We start from the raw sequence: 15467 nt of genomic DNA on the forward strand, positions 1-15467 counted from the left end.
CAGGACATCTGCTTGGCCCCTGTGAGAACAGGATGCTGGACTCGATGGGCCCCCATTGGCCGGATCCAGCAGGCTCTCCTGGTGTTCTTATGCTCCTGTTTGCTGGCTTCCCAGTGGGGCATCTGATTGGCCACAGTCAGAACAGGATGCTGGGCTCTGGTGGACCTCTTTGGGCTGATGCTCCAGCCCTTTGGACGTCCCCATCTCTCGCTTCCACAGAGCAGAAGAAGAGCCTTCTGGATCACAACAAAGGCCCGCCTAGCCCAGCATCCTGTTCTCAAAGCCTGTAGGAAACCTTCAAGCAGGGCTCAAGCGCAAGAGCCTCTATTATTATTATTATTATTGTTATTGTTATTATTATTATTGAGTTTCCCCAGCCACTCTGGGCGGCTCCCAACAGAATATTAAAAGCATGCCAAAACATCAAACATTAAAAACTTCCCTGTACATTAAAAAAACATTAAACATTAAACATTAAAAACTACATTAAACATTAAAAACTTCCTTTCAGATAGTTAATTTCCTTGGCATCTTCCACAGGGTGGGAGCCACTACTGAGAAGGCCCTCTTCCTGTGCCCTCCAGCAACTGGGATTCAGAAGCATTCAGCAGCTGCCTTCAAAGGTCTCCCTGCGACGGGTTCTCCTGCCCCCTGGGGTCCTGAGGATCACAGGGGCTGGCATCTCAGGCAGTCACCTGCCACCCCCAACCCAAGGAGGGGCCCAGGAGCTCCTGCTTCCTTGCCCAGCTGGCATCCCCACAGGCCGATGTGCAGAGCTCACAGCCAGCGCCTCCGCTGGTCCGCTGGAGTCTTCCTGGCCCAGGAAGCCCTTGCAGCAGCTGCTGCTGCTCAGAAGCCATTGAGCAGGGGAAGGTGGCTCTGCGCCGTCATCCAGGAATGATCAGGCACTCAATAATTGGCAGTCACTGAAGCATGGCAAGAGCACCAGGGATGGCGGAGGAGGGAGGCCCTGCCAGGAGTGCCAGGCGAGCGGCTTAGCCTGGTGCGAAGACACGTGCTCTGGGGAGGGAGGGAGGGAGCAGCACACCCCCCCCCAGCAGGTCCCTGGGGTGCTGCCCCTTGCCTCCTGCCTCCCACGTTCAATGTTGCCTCCCCCCAGACGGGACGTCCTGCAAAGGGAACAGCTACCCCACTCCCAGCTCCTGGGTAGGGAAAGTCCCCGGTTGGAGGCACAGGGATGCGACTGCTAGAGTGGGTTGGCTTCCTAGATATGCAGAGTTGGAAGGGACCCCCAAAGGTCATCCAGCCCCTCCCCTGCAGTGCAGGAACCATGACTGAAGAACAGGTAGCCATCCAACCTCTTCTGAATTCTGAATTTATTGTTATTCACATTTTATATGGTATTTTATGCTGATTTTTGTTGCATCAATTAAGTGTTTTAGATTTGTTTTTAGCCGCCCTGAGCCCGATTTTCTGAACCGGGAAGGGCAAGGTATAAATAAAAATTCATTATTATTCTGAACAACCTCTGAGGAAGGAGAGCCTCCCACCTTCGCCGGAGGTTTTTCAACAGGTTGGCTGGCCATCTGTTGGCAGGGAGCCCCTTTGTCCTTAAGCCATGCTCTTCTTATCCCCATTTCACGGAAGGGACACCGAGGCTGCCAGAAAGCAAGTCGCCCAAGGCCCGGAAACTCATTTCCCTGTATCCAAATCCGGCCTCCCACAGGACCATGGTGAACCACTGCTGTTCTTAGGGAACTCTGACCTCCAGGGACAAGACCTGCTCTCAGTCCTGGGGGGGGGGAGCGAAAAGAGCAACCCCCCCTCCCACAGTCCTGGGCTGGCGGTGCAGAGATGGAGTCCTCCAAAGCTTTGCAGGCTTGCCTGGCCAGGTGCCTCAGTTTCCCTGCTCCTCCATGCCCAGCCCTGACCCTGCAGCTCCCTTTCTTGTACATGGGGGGGGGGGGGCGCACAGGGAGGCTCCTCTGGCTCCTTGTCCTCGTCTTAGGGCTGAGAGCCCTTGAAGGTCCCAGGGCACCTGGCAGCCTGGCAGCAGCAGAAATGGTGGGCGGGGGTGTGGGGGGGCAGAGAAGCTCAGAGAAGCATGAAATCCTGGCTCCTACTATTGATTGAGGGGGGGGGGGGGGCTGGCAGTGTGTATTTTTAAACCCGGCCGGGGAGTTGGGAAGCTTCCACTTTGTTCTGGAAATGGGAAGTTTCAGGGTTTTATTTGTGCGCAGCCAAGCGGAAACGACTTCCCCGCTGCTGCTACTCCTTCTCCTTCTCCTTCTCCGCCTGCTCCTTCTTCCTCTTCTTCCTTCTCTCCCCTCTTGGAAGGACCATAAAAGGAAGGAACCTGAGAGAGGCCAGAGCCCAGTTAACCCTTCCTGGGGAGGCACGGCGTCGTAGAATCGTAGAGTCAAAAGGGACCCCCAAAGGTCCTCTAGTCCAACCTCCGGCAAGGCAGGAATCTCAGGCAAACCACTGCCCCCCTTCCTGCAATGGCATGGCTGGGGTCCCAATGGAGAATAAGCAGAAGAGGGGACCCAGAGATTCTGCTGGCAGGCAGAAGTTCCACCCAGGCAGTATCTCCATGGAGACTCCGGGCACAGCCAGGCAGAGAGAGGCAAAAGGGCTGTTTTGTCGGACATGGGGGGAAGCAGTGGCGTAGTGGGGGGGGGGTGTCGGGGGGCCGTTGTCCCAGGAGCACAATCGGGGGGGGCACGAACCAAGCACCCCCCGCAGAGGTGAGAAGTGTTGTCTTTGCTCCCCAGCCCCCGCCAGGTGAGCACTCACAATTGGGCAGAGGCGGGGAAGGGGGGACGCTGTCCATGCGAGTGCCCCGTGGCAGTGGGGTAAGTACTGGGTGAGCCCACTCTGCCCCTGCCCCGGGCACTGGCAAATGGTGCTACACCACTGGGTGGAAGAATACAAAGGTTCAACAGGGAAGAGATTTTTTTTAAGCCTCAAGGTCTCCAAGAATCCCAGCCCTTCTCCTCCTCTGCAAGCTGGCACCCCCAGCCCCGCAACTCCACCCGTCCTGTAGAACCCAGGCAGAGGCCAAGAGGCTGGTTTTCATTGCGCTGGATAATAGCTCTGGTCCTGGTCCCCCCCATTTTCTCATTTCAGGCAACTCAGCCTCTTTTCCTATTTCCTGGCTGCAGATAAGGACCCCTGGCGTGGGGTGGGGCTTGTCCCACCTGACCAAAGACCTGTTGTTGGGAGGGCCTTTTGGTGCAGACGGAGCTCAGAGCAGAATTGGAACCCATGGCCAGGAAGCTGCCTTGCCACCCAGCTCCTTCGTTGCTGCCACCCCCACCAACTCACCTCAGCCAACCCCCCAGCCCAGAAGAGAGAGGGGGAGGGAGGGCAGCATCTGCTAAAGACACTCTTTGGGATCCGGAGCAGAGTCTGGGCCCCAGTCAGGCCGGGTGGAGGGGAAGAGGCCCCTGCCAGCCTGCCTGCCTGCCTGCTGCGCCAGGAACTGCTGGAGAGGAAGCCAAGTGGGCAATCAGGAGCAAGAGAGGCTGAAGAGGCCCTGATTGAGGAGGAGATGTTCTTCTGGAGGGGGGGCTGCAAATCTTGATTAAAGGGGGGGGAGGCCCCTTTATGCTGGACAGGAGCAAAGTCTCCCTGGCCCATTTTCCAGCCACTGCAGACCTGGAGAGGCGCAAGGCTGCCTCCTCCAGGCAGTGCCCAATTTAGGATGGGGCGGACGGTTCCCCTGCACAGGGGGCCAAGCTGAGAGGGTGCAAAACGGGGGGGGGCAGGCGGGAGGGGGCCAGGCCCAACAACCCCAGGCAGACCTCTCTCTCTGCAAGGCTTCATGTTTTGGGGGCGGCAGGCACGGCAGAGCTGCCCCTCTTGGCCACGGGGGGCTCCCCAACAGGTGTCCTGGCTGGCTGGCGCCCGGCTCCCCCAATCTGGCACCTCCGCCCCGCCTGGGGTGGCGCACGCTGGCGGAGGCAGATGGCCTGGCATGCTGATGCCGGGACGCTTCCTGCCATCTGCTTGGTCTAATTGACTTCCTGCAGAAGTTTCGCTCTCCATCTCCTTGCTTTAAATTAAACCAGTTGAAAGGATAAAATGGTTAATTAAAAGGCCTTTTGATTAGATAGACAAATATTTACCAATTATGAGTGACCCCAGCCATTCTTCTTTGGTGTCTGCAAACTCAACCATCAGCAGTTATCTCCGCAATTACGTGGGCACTGATGGCTCCCTCCCGCCTCCCCTAATCTTTCCCTTGTGAGCATCTCTTGGAGGAGCGGAGAGAAAAGAGAGAGAGAGAGAGAGGGAGAGGGAGAGAGAGAGAGGAAGAGCGGCCCTTGGTGTGCTTTGCTGAGTCGCTGCAGGGGAGCTGGGCAGGGAGAGCCAAGCGCAGCCCTCGCCAGCTCATCCATGGCTCCCCAGGCAAAAGCAGCGCGCTCTGGGCGAAGCAGCCAGTTCCCCGAGTCAGCAGATCGGTGCCCTCATTCGCTCCGCTGATGTATGGCTGTGCGTGTCGGTGGCGCTCGCCCCAGCGGGGCTTGTACATTCTCCGGCTCTCTCTGGAGGGAGGGAGAGTTGGACACCCAAATAATGGCACATCTGGGTGCCTCACCTCCGCCCTCTGCTTCCAGGGGGTCACAGGCGACTTGGGCGGACCCTGCAAGAGCCCCCATGCTGCAGAGGCCCTGGAGGCGAAGCCCAGAGGGAGAGGACCTTCCTCCCCAGCTGCCCAGGGCACAGGCTGGGACTGTCCCCATTGCTCCCAGGAAGAACCAGGTCTGTGGGAGGAGGCCCATGGCAGGGGTGTAGGAAGGGAGGCGGTGGGGGCAGGCCGCCCCGGGTGCCCTCACTGAGGGGGGTGACATTCGGTGCACTGCCCGAGATTTCCAAGCCTACCCCAACCTGTCGGGGTAAGGGGCAGAGCTGCGCCGCTTTGCCGGCAGCAGTCCCCCCTTCCCCCTTCATTTTGGCAGCTTGGGGGAGGCTTGGGAATCGTGGGCGGCGAAACGGAGGGAACCTTCTATCACCTTTGGTGGACCTGCCCGAAGATTAAGGCTTTCTGGGAAATGATCTATAATGAAATAAAAAAAGTTCTGAAGAGAACGTTTGTTAAAAAACCAGAGGCCTTTCTCTTGGGTATGGTGGGCCAAATGGTGCCAAAGAAGGATAGGACATTTTTTATGTATGCCACTACAGCAGCAAGAATTCTTTTAGCAAAGTATTGGAAGACGCAAGATTTACCCACGTTGGAAGAATGGCAGACGAAGGTGATCGACTATATGGGACTGGCAGAGATGACTGGCAGAATTCGAGACCGGGGGAAAGAGGCGGTGGATGAAGATTGGAACAAATTTAAAGTTTATCTTAAAAACTGTTGTAATTTGGAAAATTAGGGGCTCAGAGTTACAAGAGATAAAGAACTACAGTTGTATTAATAATTAACTGAAGTTAAATACATGAAATATATTTAAGCTATGTTCAGAGGGTTGCTGAAAAATCTTGAAACAAGAATGCAGAAAAGGGGTGGTATGGGGAAGTCATGTTTTTGTTTGTTTATGTTTATGTTTCTGTTTTGTCTCTTTTTTATTTATGGAAAACTAATAAAAATTTATTATAAAAAAAAAAAAAGGGAATCGTGGGCGGGTGGCGCCAAATGTCCACCATGGGTGGCTCTCTCCACCCCCAGCTGCAGGGCATGCATGCCACTTTTGGCACCTGAGTGGCTATCCCGTGCCTGGGAGGGCACCCTCTGTGCCATGCCCCCCCTTGGGAGCGTGCCCGCCCTGGGCAGCACAGGCATATCCTCTGCTGCTGCTCCAGAGCACAAGAGTCCAGCATCGCTGCCTCCAACTAGGTAGGCAGAGCACAGCCATGGGGACTGGCAGCCATGGACAACCCTTGACTATTTTAAAGGCATCCAGGTCAGAGGTCATCACTGCTTGCTGGGCAAGGGAGGACCTTGACATCTCAAATTTCAGCGGCATCCTGTGCATTGCCAAAATGCAGTTGCCAACCCACCCCATCACCTCCCCTTGGATGTCATAGTTGTTGCACCCCCTTCAGCACCCCAGGAGTTCCCTGTCTGGAACGACGGCACCCATTGCTCTCCCGTAGACCCACTTTTGTCCTGTGGGAGGGAGTTCCACAGTCTAACTTTGTGCTGCATGAAGAAGCCCTTTTTACATGGCTCATTGCTGTAGTGGCAGGAGCTGGTGTCATTCGATATACAATATACCCCTAAATGAACTTTCCTGACCCTGGTCTACAGTCCTGGAAGGCGCTGAGATTTCCTGAGCTCCCCAGACTTTGTGTAACGATCAGGGCCTGTAATCTGCAGTCCCCAGCAAAATCCAATTAACTCCCTCCTGTAAAAGGGTTCCATGTATACAATAGTAAGATAACTTTAAGACTCAAGAAACAAACAGAGATAACCAGTTTAGTCATTCCTCACTGGGATTATGCTCTTCCAGCTCCAACCGAGCAAAGTAAACAAAATAGGCAGGAAATTAATAGGAAAGAAGCAACAGAACAATAGAGTACAGGTATTATAACAAATTACTCGCCCCAAAGACCCCTCCGCTTTCCATTCTGATGCAGGGGCTAAAATTAGTACAAAACCCCCTTGGATCTTCAGTGGTGGGTGATCTCTCCAAGCGTCTACAAGGATTTTACTCAACCCCCTTAAGGAACCAACACACCAAAATTAACTACAAACCCTAAAATTTGGGATCCCCTCCAAACCTGAGCCAAAGTTTTGCAGTTGTTTTGCAGGGAACACCCTGTGTTTTGCAGAGCCCCACAAAATGAGTAATGGATAGCTTTTCTGCCTCCCCTTTATGCATTCTTTTTAGTCCAGTTTCTGAGGCAAAATTCTCTCCCTCCCTTCCTTTAGGTTTTTGGGCATAGCTGAAGGAAGCTTTTGTTATGCTATACTGATGATGGATTTCCCCCCACATCTTGTAAGCTGGCCTGAGTGTCCTGTGAACTGTGGAAAGGTGGCATACAAATAAAGTTATGTTGGGAAAGATGGAGAGCACAAGGAGAAGGGGACAACAGAGGACGAGATGGTGGGACAGTGTTCTTGAAGCTACAAACATGAGTCTGACCAAACTGCCTGGTGTGCTCTGGTCCAGGGGGTCACGAAGAGTCGGACACGACTAAACAACTAAACAACAACAACAACAACATGTATGTACAGTGGTACCTTGGGTTACAGACGCTTCAGGTTACAGATTCTGCTAACCCAGAAATAGTACCTCGGGTTAAGAACTTTACTTCAGGATGAGAACAGAAATCATGCGGTGGCGGGGGTACGATGGCAGCAGGAGGCCCCATTAGCTAAAGTTGTGCTTCAGGTTAAGAACAGTTTCAGGTTAAGAATGGACCTCCGGAACGAATTCAGTACTTAACCCGAGGTACCACTGTATGTATGTATGTATGTATGTATGTATGTATGTATGCTCCAAAACGGCTTGCTCCCGTCCCCCAGGCAGGTGTTCAGGCCTGGTGAGAACAGGATGCTGGTCTAGAGGGGCCCTTGGCCTCATCCTGAAGACACTTCTTGGGTGCTGATGGGTGGCCTTTCTTGAGGCAGAGCATCACTCCACCACAGAAGCCCCCACCTGCAGCCTTGAGTGGTATAGTCCAGGCAGAAGGTGACCCCCCCCCAGGTCCCCCTGCTGGATAGTGCCAAACCAAAGAGGCAGGGCCTCCCCCCCCCCCTTGGTGCAAAGCCCCCCACCCCACCCCACCCCGGCCTGTGCCCCTGCATCATCTCAGCAGATGGTCAGGGAGACCCCAGAGGCCCAGACCTTTGCTGAGGTGGAGCCCGGCTGATTCTTCCGATCCCGCTATTCCATTTAAAAATAGTCGCAGCAGCTGACATAAGCAAATAAGCCAGATAAGATAAATGAAGACAATGCAATGATGTGGACCCCTGAAAATATTGAGTATCAAGTTTAAGAATAGTTTATAAAGGTTCAAAAGCAGAGGTCTCAAGTCTTGTCTCCTACCTAACTAGGAGAGGAGGCAGCCCCCCACCCAAACCCACTAAAAGGATGGAGGGGGGCAGGATTCTGAACGATGCTGGGGAGAGGCTCAGCCCCGGCCCCAGCACCTGCCTGCCATTTCCTCCCACACTCAGCCCATCAAGGGGGGGGGAGGAGATGGGGATGAACCACCTCTGGCCGCCCCCTCCAGAGAAGCCCCCTGCCCCACATTGGAGGAGCCAGCCAGCTGTGTGGGGCAGGAGAGGCTCTTGGCAGGCGCTGCCACCCCCACAGCTCTCCGCAGTCCCCGCCACGCGCTCCCCAAGAGCCGGTTGTCGATGGTAACGTGCGGAGAAACTGATGGATGGTTCTGAATGAATGTTCAGTTTAAATTACCCGTTGTGCGGGCTCCAATTCATGGCTAATTCATTAGACACACATTCATACACAAAAATAAAGAGCTCCTCTCTGCCTCTCTGCCCACCCCTCTCACGTCATGCGCCAAAGACGGCACGAGGAAAGGAGGACCAACCATCTCCCTCCCAAGGGATGGAGGAAGCTGCCTTACAGAGCCCAGTCATGAGGTCCCTCGAGCTCAAGACTGCCGACTCTGGCTGGCAGCAGAGACTCTGCAGGGGTCCCTCCCAGCCCCAGCTGGAGATGCCAGCAGGAGCGTCTGCAAGCAAGGGCCCTTCCTCTAAAATAAGTCAAGATGCCAGTCCACATGGTCCTGAAGAAAGGCTTGTCTACACTGACTGGCAGTCATGGCTCTCCAGGGATTCAGGCACAGCGTTTCCCAACTCCAGCTGGAGATGCCGGTGGAGAGTAGACAGGGAAGCCGTGGCCTGGGATGAAACTTCTCTTGGGGAGCAAGCCTTGTGCTTCTCTCCCCAAGACTGGCAGGAGCTCCCCAGGCCTTGGGAAGGAGGCGTCAGGGGAACATGGAGGGGTCTAGCCTAGTCCCCCAGTCCCCTGACCCCACTGCACAGCGAGCCACAGGCCCTCCCCATCCCTGACTCAGGGGTGCCCATGCCGGAGACTGTTTCCACTGGAAATGTAAGTATTTTACCTGCATGGTTTTTACTGCTGCTGTAGCTGAGAACCAATGCAAGGCTAAGAAAAGGTAAAGGTACCCCTGACTATTAGGTCCAGCCATGGATGACTCTGGGGTTGTGGTGCTCATCTTGCTCTGTAGGCCAAAGGAGCCAGCGTTTGTCCACAGACAGCTTCCGGGTCACGTGTCCAGCATGACTGAGACGCTTCTGGTGAACCAGAGCAGCACACAGAAACGCCGCTTACCTTCCCGCCAGAGCGGTACCTAGTTATCTACTTGCACTTGACGTGCTTTCAAACTGCTAGGTGGGCAAGGCTATGAGTGAGTAAATCATATTTTAAACTTACTTTGCAGTCTGTTGTCAAATTCTTTGTTAAACGGAGGCAAGAAAAGAGGGAGGCAGTTTGCTCTGCGGCTGGACGTATTTAAAAGAAGGCTCCACAGCCTATTCCTATATGCTTCAGTTTGCTTGCTAAGGAAGGGGCTTTAAGCTCTGTTCAACCCACACACGTGGCTCCGGGAGGAATAAATAGCAATTAGCAGATCCTCTCCTGCCCATTCAAACCCATCCCACGCTCTCAGGGGGGATGGCAGGAAGCGTTCAGCTCCAAAGGCAGGGTTCCCTTCACCTGAAGAAGCCCCCCCTCCCAGTCACCCAGCAGCGGCCAGAGTTTACCTGGCCACTGTGGGAACAGGTGCTGGGCGAGACAGGCCACTGGCCTGATCCAGGACACTCCCCTGCTGCTCTGATGCCCTTCCCCATACAGGACACAGCAGTGACTTCTCCACAGGGGGCAGGTGACAGAGGCACATTTGGGGGAGTTGTGGGGGTGGGGTCCCAGAGCCACAAGGATGCGCCAAATCTGTTTGGCTTGCCTTTGATAGGGCAGCTGGCTGATGGCCTCCTCATGCCATGCTTGCTATTGGGGTGGGCATCTCTGAAGGGGTGTGTGTGTGCAGAGCATATTTGTCCTCTTGAGCAAGGATGCAGGGCTTAGGGTGCCAGCACCCAAGGGGGCCTGTGCAGGCCGGCTGGCAGGGTGGGGGTCCCAGCAGCAGAGAAGCAGAAAAGGGCATGTCTGAGGCAGGAGAGTGTTGGATGCCAGCACTCCCCCCCTTTCATGTGGGAGTTCAAATAACTGTTGAGGGTTATTAATGGCGCAGGAAAGATAATTGTGACTCAAAAAACAGCAAAGCAGCCCAGAAGAGCAAAATAGATTCCTGGAATCTCGCTTGCAAAACGAAAATACCAGCGGCTGGGGGAGGCAGGCGGCGATGCAACTCTCCACCAGCGGCAGCTGCCAAGGGAGTGGAGGATTGCGGGGCAGGCGGGGGCATTTTACAGGGGGCTCCTGTGCCTGGGGAGGGGGCAGCAAGGAGCCTCCAGCGCCCAAGACACAAAGCGCTGAGCTCCCCAGCAAAGGGGCTGAGCGCCTGCCCAGAACCCCAGAGCCCCTGCATTTCTATGACAACCACACTTTCTGCAAGGAGAGGAAGCCAAGGCCAGGTGTCTGAGGGAGGGGCACCCACCACCCACCCTCCCTCGCGGCAGCGGAAGGAAGAGAGGGAGGGAAGTGGTCAGGTCCTGGGGGCCAGGCTGGAAAGTGCCACTTTGGACTGCGGCTGCCTGGGGAGGGTGGGGTGCTGTTTGGGAAGGTCCCCTCCCCAGGCAAGCCAAGGCCAGCGCTCCCACAAGGAAGGCTGCCCCCTCCATTCTCCTGGCTGTGCTTGTCCCCCACTTCCTTTTCTTTTTAGTGGCTCTTTTTAGAACCTTTTTTTGTGATGCACAGATGTTTGAGGTTTTGTTAGGTGAAAGAGCCCGCTTCTTCCTCATTTGCCTTTGGGCTTGTGGCTCTCTGTCTTCTTGAGAAGCAGAACAGCCTGGACATTGGGCAAGACTCCCCCCTGGGCAATAGTGACTCCTCCCAGCAGCTTGCTCAATTCTTCATCCTTGCGAACCGCCAGCTGCAGGTGACGGGGAATGATCCTCGTTTTCTTCTTGTCCGGCCAGCTCTGGTATTTCAGCTGTGAGATACTCCAGCATAGTTCCCTTTGTGCAGCAGGGGGTGCACACGGCCGATGGGGAACTGGAGGCCAGCGCGGGAGGATCGCGATTTTGCCTTGGCTCTCGCCTTCCCACCTTGCTTGCCGCGGCCAGACATGGCGACACTGACTCAGCTCCTCTCAGAAGCGCAACAAAAAATAAAACTGCAATCGTCCCCCACTTCCTGTGGTGCTCAGCTCCAGCTCACTTGGGGGCTTCCCAGTTGGCCACTGGGAGAACAGGATGCTGGTCCAGGTGAGCCACTGGCCTGTGGCAGAAATATATTGCGTTATTTGCTCTCCTGCGTACTCCAGGCTTCAGCCACTGCCCGTCCAGACTTCATTTTCAGTACCCTGCAACACACAAAGCAATCAAAGTGTCTCTGGGCATGTGCAGAGTGCTTTCCCCTCACCACTCAGCATGCCAGCCCCCACACCCCTGGGACCAGTGGGCTGAGGTGCCAGATGGGAAGGCGTGGCTTCTGGGCAGTCGTGGGCTCCAGCACTTATTTAGAGAGAAGGGTGTATTCCGGCCTGCCCCTCAATTTTGGGGGGTGGGGGTCAGATCCCCCCTGCATTGCTTTCTTCCTTAGCAGCCACAAACCCCTTGATGAGTTTAGCCCTGGACCAAACATGTGGTTGTGGGTGGGGGTCTCCAGTCGTCTCCAGGAAATGAAGCTGAAGTCCCTGAGAGATGCATTGGGGGTGAAGCAGGAAGTGAGGACTCTTGAGATGAGGCAAGAGGGTGATGCAGCAGCAAAAAAAGCTAATGCAATTCTTGTTCTTAAAATGTCTACCCAGCCCCTCACCCAAGGATCCCAGGGCAATTTGCAATATAAAATTCTAGGCTGCATCAGCAGGTATTTGGTGTCCTGATAAAGGGAAGAAATAGCCTAACCTCCCTGCAATACAGAAATCTCAGCTCAAGCATCCCTGACGGATGACCATCCAAACTCTACTTAAAATCCTCCGAAGAAGGAGAGTCTACCACCTGAGTGAGTCTGTTCCACTGTCAAGCAGCTCTTAGCACCAGACAGTTATTTCTTATATTTTGTCAGAATCTCCTTTCTTTTATTTGAATCTGTCAGTATGAGTCCCACCCTCCAGAGGAGGAGAAAACAGGCTTGCTCCCTTTTCCTTGTGACAGCCCGTGAGATATTTGAAGGTTGAGATATTTGAAGGTAGCTCTCATGTCCCCTCTCGGTCTCTTCCAGACGGAACACCCCAAACTCCCTCGACCGCTCCTCACAAGGCTTGGTTTCCAGACCCTTGACCACCCTCCTCTGCCCACCTTCCAGTTTGTCAACACCCTTCTTGAAATGGGGTTCCCAGAACAGGACACAGGACTCCTGGTGGGGTCTCTCAAGGCAGAAGAGAGCAGCGGTGGTCCTTCCCTCGCTCTGACTTGATCCTGTCCATGTTCCGGCTTGGAAGACTTGGGAGGAGGAGTTCCCTTTCGTTTCTTTGGCGTTGGCTGCAACATCCGAGCAAGTGCCCGAGAGGAGCAGCTCTTGCCAGGCAGCCTCTTAACCCTCCTGACTCAGCCCCGACTGACCCTGGGCTTCATTAATTACAGCACTTATCACAGATGTTCCCTGGAGGATTCAGAAAGCTCCCATCCATCAGCTCCACAACACAACAGCCGTACAAAGTAGGCCAGTGGGATCGTCCCCATGGCAGGCGGGGGGCAGGGGGCACCATGGCTGAAGAGGGGAGCCTTGACCTCCTCCAGCCTGCCAGCTGACCCACGGCAGCTCTGCACTGGGGAAACCTTTTCTCCCTCTCTCACACAACCCTAGAACTCACAGACATCCATCCCATGAAGATGAAGTCCTGAAGGTTCAGGACAGACGAGAGAAAGTCCTTCCCTTTCTTCTTTTTCAATTTTTTTTTATTAGTAATTTCAACATAACATTTTATCAAAAAACATTTCATCCTTGAATTTCTCCCCTTATTTCCCCCCTCCCCCCAAAAAACCTGACCTCCCTCCCCTCTCCCTCCCGACTTCCCTCAGCTCCTCTCTCTGGTTTATCCACATATATTGTTTCCTGCATGTTACAAAAGTGTACAGATCCTTAACTTATCTGTCTAAATGTTATCAATAAAAAGTTTGTGAATGTTTATTCAAAACCTGCCAAGGAGTCCAGTTCATTTTGTTGCTTCTTTAGATACTTTGTGAAGGGTTCCCATTCATCTTTAAAATCACAGTTATCCTTGTCATGTAGTTTGTGTGTCAGTTTTGCCAATTCTGCATAGTCCAACAGTTTCTCTTGCCATAGTTCTTTAGTCGGGATTTCCTCGTTCTTCCATCCTTGTGCTATTAAGACTCTTGCTGCCATTGTCGCATACATGAAGGTATTTTTCAGTTTCCTTGGCAGATCTTTTCCTACAATCCCTAACAAAAATGCTTCAGGTTTTTTAACAACTCATTATATATCATTTCCCAAAACTTTTTAATTTTATTACAATCCCACCACATATGATAAAAGGTCCCTTCTTTTTCTTTGCACTTCCAACACATATTTGAAATGGTTTTGTACATTCTTCTTAGCTGTACTGGTGTTAGAGAGAAAGTCCTTCTTAAGGCAGCACAGAGTTAAACTGTGGAACTCACTGCCACAGGAGGCAGGGATGGCTCTGCCCTGCCCTCCACAGTTGGAGGCAGTGATGCTCCTGAACGGCAGTTGCTGGAAACCACAGGAGGGGAGGAGGCTCTTGGGCTCGGATCCTGCCTGCAGTGGGCATCTGGTTGGCCCCTGCGAGAACAGGAGGCGGGACTAGGTGGGCCCCTTTGGCCTGATCCAGCAGGCTCTGCTTATCTTCTCCTGGTCTGATCCAGGTGCAGAACTCTTCGGAAGGGAAGCATTTACAGCGGAGGGTCTGTAAGGAGGAGGGAGGGGGGTTCTGATCTTGGAGTCCAGTCAGGGCAAGAGCCAGATGGGTTAGGGGAGAGAGTTTTTGCAGGGGAGGCTTGCCAGGCAAACGGGGGCCCTGCAAATGCCCCACTCCCCCCCCCAAGCACGCTGGCTTGGCAATGCCAGCGAGATGGAGACCGGGGAGAAGAGGGACCAGAGTGCCGTGCGCATCCTTTAATCTCCCGGAATGGGGCAGGAGGAATGGGAGAGGAAACATCCTGAAGCCGTGATGAATTGGACACGGAGAGAGCAGCTCACTCGCCTGATGCATCATTGCGCATGTCAAAGGCCCCCCCTCTGAAAAATGATGGGAGGGCAATGCTATAGTGACAGAGAGCTATGGAGACGGTGTGGCCATTGCTTTCTTTCCCCAAAGGTTAGATTCTCTGCAGACTGAAAAAATACGGAAGAAGCAGCACAGGGGAAAGTGAGGGGTGTGGATGTGTGAGAGGGTCCTCAGTGCCTAGCAAAGGAGCCTCAGCGTTCTCCTGTCTCCACCTCCAGCCCCCTGAAGGGGTGGTTAAGAACATAAGAAGAGCCCGGCTGGATCAGGCCAATGGCCCATCTAGTCCAGCTCCCTCTTCCCACGGTGGGCAACCAGAGGCTCCTGCGGGAAATCTGCCAGCGGAACCCGGGCACAAGAGACCTCTGCCCTCCTGTGGGTTCCAACAACTGGTCCTTCTCGGAAGGAGTCCTGCCAAGGCCCTTCAGCATGATTTTGTGGGGATCTCAGGGTGGAACGGTGCCCCCAAACTTTTGTCGACCAGAACTGGACGGGCTCCTTCTAAGCCAAACAGCTGCCTGGCAGACTGGACGCCTCTCTCCTTTCTTTCTTTTTTAAAAATACATTCTTATTAGTTTTTAACATATTATCATTCATACAACAAAACTTCTCATCTTATACAATAGTTTTTGAACTTCCGTCAACACCTCTGATGATTTTCCATTCTTATGCATTTCTTAATTTCATATTACCTTTAATTATCTTTAACTAACAATTCTCCTCATTGTCTTTTTGGCAATATTTCAGATAATTCACCTTACAAAACTTCTTGCAAACCTACTAGCGTAATCTGCTCATCACAATTACTATTCAAATAGTCCGTAAATTTACTCCAGTCTGAGAATCTCTGGTCCCGCAGGTTTCGAATTCTTCCTGTTAGGTTATCTAATTCTGCATAGTGCATCATTTTCATCCTACATTCTTCTTTCGTCTGTAATCCTTCTTGCTTCCAATTTTGTGCCAATAATATTCTTGCTGCCGTCATTGCGTACAAAAATAAGTTACAATCCTTTCTCAGGGAAAAGACCCTGATGTTGGGAAAGATGGAGGGCACAAGGAGAAGGGGATGACAGAGGACGAGATGGTGGGACAGTGTTCTCGAAGCGACCAGCATGAGTTTGACCAAGCTGTGGGAGGAAGTGGAAAACAGGAGTGCCTGGCGTGCTCTGGTCCAGGGGGTCACGAAGAGTCGGACACGACTATAAAAAATGCTTCTGGTTTCTTAATAAATG

At 53.4% G+C, this 15467-nt stretch overlaps 1 protein-coding gene and 1 pseudogene across 1 annotated transcript in view; one reads left to right on the forward strand and one right to left on the reverse strand.

Annotated features, from left to right (window-relative positions):
- Positions 1 to 15467, forward strand: part of SNRPB (small nuclear ribonucleoprotein polypeptides B and B1) — a 393907-nt gene that overhangs the window by 156808 nt on the left and 221632 nt on the right. The window lies entirely within an intron of this gene.
- LOC114599902 (histone H2A type 2-B-like) lies at positions 10267 to 11381 on the reverse strand (annotated as a pseudogene).

This window comes from Podarcis muralis, chromosome 5, assembly GCF_964188315.1.
Source record: "Podarcis muralis chromosome 5, rPodMur119.hap1.1, whole genome shotgun sequence".
Lineage (NCBI taxonomy): Eukaryota > Metazoa > Chordata > Lepidosauria > Squamata > Lacertidae > Podarcis > Podarcis muralis.